Raw genomic sequence first — 4,709 nt, forward strand, 5'->3', positions numbered from 1 at the left:
ACCAAGGTGTCTACAAACAGTGGGCCTATCCACACAATTCCAAATTTGCTCTAACCATATGAGCAACATAATACAGAAAAAAAAAATTACGGATAAATATATCATTACTAAATATGATTAAAAAAATAAAGCAATTTATACAATTACATGGGATCACATGGAGTAAAGATAAAAAAAAATTCATTTTTAAGTATGAAAACTTTACTTCCTTTCCCCTGAAATATCCCTTGCAAGCAAACAGTCTTAAGGAAAAAAAAATTCTCTGAACCCTAAGGGGATGATACTCTACACACTCTTTCTTTATCCCTCTCCTTATCATTTCATGGCACCTTATTGATGCACTACTTTATGCCACTTGCTTGAAAAATCCTCTTCTCAAATCTTACATTTTTGAAAATTCCATTTTGATACTAGGTTAACTCAATTTTTAATTTAAAATTGGCATGTGAGATAAAAAATTTGTTTACCTGATTCCTAAATAATTTCAGCCCTCATCAAACTTGTTACGTGCTACAAATAGGTGGACTATCCATATGTACACAATGTTAGGCTCCTCATCACATTAAATAAGAGAGACCCGAAAGGACTTTCATGTTGAGATGGTTACACAAACTGATTATCTCATTTTTCTCTTAGACATATGGAGAAAGAAAAGTAAGGTGGTGGGGTAGGTTATCATGTGCAACAACTTCTTTCTCTCGTTCTGGATTTTGTGGGAATGAATCCAACTTTCTCAGTGAGAAGTTCATTAATTCCCCTCTCTTGTGTCTACATTACCTTCCCTGTCCAAGGAAGAAGGGAAGGTCGTGTGGAAAGAAATCTTTCCTCATCCTCCTCTTCGTTGTTGTCAAGCTTTAATGATATTATTTTCTCGGCTGTTGGAAGCCTTCTAGTGTCCACATTGATGGTGGTCTTGGTGTATGAGAAGGAATATATTACTAATACCAAATCTATGAAATTAATTTTTCCCATATAGGTAATTAATTATTCCATGGCTGCCATTTAACTCCAACTTGACTTAGATTACTTTTTTTCTTCCTTTTCCCCATTGCTTATTGATGTACGACTATAAATCCAAGGGGGTAGCGCAGTTGGTGAGCAAATAACTTGATACGAGTCATAAACTCGGACGTCCTAAGTTCGACTCCCACTAGGTACACCTTGAGCCACTCACACGGGGGTGTTTAGTGTTCTTCACTGCTTTCAGTGAAAGTTGAATGATTCTCATTGAACCTCGGTATGACCTGATCCATGTGGTTGTGGGGTCAGTATGAGCCCACAGGACTATTCAAGCCGAAGGCCTAGACACCCATCATTGGCAAAAAAAAAAAATGATGTATGACTATCCTGAATTCTCCACCCTTTCTATTGTATATTATTTGAACTCTGTATTCCCAATCCATGATTATCAATTAAACTTGAACATCAGTTGCTAGAGAAAACTAACCAGTTTTTTTTTTTTTTTTTTTTTTAAATGATTACTGGTTCTTTTTATTTATTTACTCTAAAGATCTGCAAAGTGTATTAGAGAAAATTTTAAAATTTGATGTACATGGTTATAGTGGGGTATACCTGGACGGAAAAGAAATATAAAAGTTTCCTATAACTCCATCTTTTGTATTGCCATCAATAAAGAAAAGGGGAACCCAAAATTTGGAAAGAGGTCCACCTTCGGCATTGTCATCAAGAGACTCTCTAACCCAAAAGCACAAACAATTGCTACCTCACACTAAAATGAACATGTATTTGGCTTATTTTGGGCATTTCGTTTGATTCCAAAGATAAAAAAATTAAGAAATAGGATAAACGGTGGACACATGAAAAGCTGCCCTTCTTTTAGCCAAAATATCCACCACAAAATTTACTTCTCTAAGACGGTGAGCCAACCTCCATGTGATAGTTTCCAAAAAAGAGGAATAATAACACTGCTATTGCTGTAAATCTCGGGGGATGTAGTGACTAAGAATAGATGTTACCACTGTATGTGAATCGTATCCACCCACAATTGCATTATGCACAACTCTTTTGCAAGCTTCAAACCAAGAAAGAAAGCCGAAAATGCAGCCCTATAGTTAGGCATGAGGCCAAGAGAGTGAGCAAAATATGCCATAAGCTCACCCAAATTGTTATGTAACACCCCACTAGCACCTAAGCATCCAGGATTCTCAAGTGAACATCCATCAATATTGAGTTTAATCTAGCCTTGAACTGGTTTAGTCCACCTCACCTCCAAAATGGTAGAAGATCCTGACATTACATTCATCTTGATATCATAAATTTTGCATGTTAAAAAGATCTCTCCAAGTAATTTCTAATTGTGTAAAATTTTAAAAGGTGATCTAGTTACCCTTATCTAAAAGTGAGATCTAATGAAAAAGGAAAAATCTTACATAAAAATAACCAAATTAAGTCATTAAAAAAAATTAAAATTAAATAGAATGATTTTTTTTGATAAACCACATCTAATCTATTTAGGTCTAATCACGATATCCATTACTTCCCTACCTTCTTTCATTCTTTCTTCTACCATGTATCCACCTTAATTATGGGGATACACTTACCTCTGTCCATGCTTCCCCTTCTCATTCCCCACAACCTATGTTTCCTGAACTACTTCATAGATTCTTTGCATGCTTTGGTCTCTCCCCACCTATCCACCTATCCACTAATACCCCATCCTCCTCTTTGGAGTCTCTTAATATGCCATGTACTACTGATAACATTGCTACACATCAATTTGCTGTCTTCCACTAATCCACCAGTTTGGCATAACACCATATAAGTCATTATCTCCAATGTCCAATGTCAAAAGAGATGAATCATTGAAACGTAGAGTTGGTGGTGGAGTCCTAGTGAACCTATTCCCTTCCAGGTGTAGATGTTGTAAACTTGTTGAGTTCAATATTGATGGTATTGAACGCAAAAGTAAATTTTGGGAAAGGTCAAGGAACTCGACTTGCTGAAGCTTATAAAACTCAGCTGGGATGTTTCCTTGCAAAGAATTACCAAACTGCCCTGTCCTCTATCACACAGACTAACCAATTTATGGTCATATAACAAGTAATGAAGGTTATATTTGACTACGTATAATGACAGGAAAGAAAATCCAAATTTCAGCTGTATAGATCCTCCACATATTCCATAGATATCATCTTTCTTACTAAAAAAAAAAAAAAAAAAAAACCCTTGACATCCCACATGCCTTCACATACAAAGGCTTTACTATATTATAGTGCGACTGAGTTAAGTTGAATCCAGTTGAGTCATGATGGTTCTAACTATATTCTAACCAAAATTAGAATCGAATTAAAATAGCGCCTACAAAGTATAGAGCTGGATCTTCATTTCAGTGATTTTCATTCCTTTGTTGTAGGAACAAGTGAACACGAAGATTGAAAGCATCAGCAATCGAATTGGAAAGGATGGGAATTAACCTATAATTCCATAACCGAGTTAAGCCATTGTGTTGGTGCAACCTACTCTAATTAAATCAAAGAATCTATTCTTTTTTTTTTTCTTGAAAAAACCCCAAAGAATCACTTAGACATCATTCGAACTTCAAGCTTCGGAATTAGACACAAAGTTCACTTGAAGTGCTTTACCACCTACCCTGTTCTGCGAAAGTCAAACCTACCGGTTTTTCATGCGACGAAACTAGAGATTGACATGTCTGTTGGTGTCATGGTTCTAAATATCTATGTTGGATTATCTGAATTAGCTGTATTATATTAGTATCGGCTGATACTGATATCAATTTTGATCAATCTGAATCAAGTATCACGGTTTAGGGGTTAAAAAAAAATCAACTTTTTGTGAAAAATAGAGGTAAAATTGATCGATTTATTGATATCAATAACTAAATTAATGAGAATTGATCCACTGCTCAATTGATCATTTTGTACGTGTGAGTATCCAACAACTGTCTCACTTTCTGTCATTACATATGTTGGATGCTCACTTGTATTACCAGGTGATTGTACAAGCGATGGATACAATCTCTAAATTAATGCCAAATTGCCGTTTTAATGCAGATTCGTATAATTCTTGACCAGAAAGGAAATGGTACGTCTTACATTGACACTCTTACTAATTTGATAGAATGACGGAAGAAGTAGAACAACACAGAAGATATAAGAATGCAGATTTCATATAAAAACTGTGTACCATTGGTTTACATTACCTGCAGATGACAGTTCTCAGCTCCATCATCCCATACAAATGCAACATTTCTCCACACTAGCTATCGTAAGTAGCAACTAGTAAGAAACCAAAGGCAGTACCTCTTATTCTATCTATGATTACCCATGTCAAGTAACCTAGTACAAGTCACTTTGTTGGGGTGGCCGTGGGGTGGAGGCTTGTAGTATGGAGGGTGACCGTATGGAGGACTTGCCTTGTGCTTGGGTGGTGGTTTCTCCCCCTTGGGTGGTGTGTACACAGGACTTGGTGGTTTTTCGCCCTTGGGTGGTGGTGGTTTCTCCACCTTAGGGGGTGTGTACACCGGAGTTGGTGGTGGTTTCTCCACCTTGGGGGGAGTGTAAACAGGAGTTGGTGGCTTGTACTTCGGTGGTGATTTCTCCCCCTTGGGTGGTGAGTACACAGGAGTTGGTGGTGGTTTCTCTTTCTCCGGTGGACTATAAACTGGACTGGGTGGCTTCTCTATTGGAGGAGGCTTGTGAAGAGGCGTTGGTGGCTTTGCAAAGAAGGGA

At 37.1% G+C, this 4,709-nt stretch overlaps 1 long non-coding RNA gene across 1 annotated transcript; it reads right to left on the reverse strand.

Annotated features, from left to right (window-relative positions):
- Nucleotides 1-4,038: 4,038 nt before the first annotated feature.
- LOC122065698 lies at nucleotides 4,039-4,703 on the reverse strand. Its single transcript, XR_006136079.1, has 2 exons — nucleotides 4,526-4,703; nucleotides 4,039-4,483 (listed from the first exon to the last, which is right to left on the reverse strand). It is a non-coding gene; the product is annotated as an uncharacterized LOC122065698 (long non-coding RNA).
- Nucleotides 4,704-4,709: the final 6 nt, after the last annotated feature.

The sequence above is a fragment of the Macadamia integrifolia genome, unplaced genomic scaffold (assembly GCF_013358625.1).
Source record: "Macadamia integrifolia cultivar HAES 741 unplaced genomic scaffold, SCU_Mint_v3 scaffold2097, whole genome shotgun sequence".
NCBI lineage: Eukaryota > Viridiplantae > Streptophyta > Magnoliopsida > Proteales > Proteaceae > Macadamia > Macadamia integrifolia.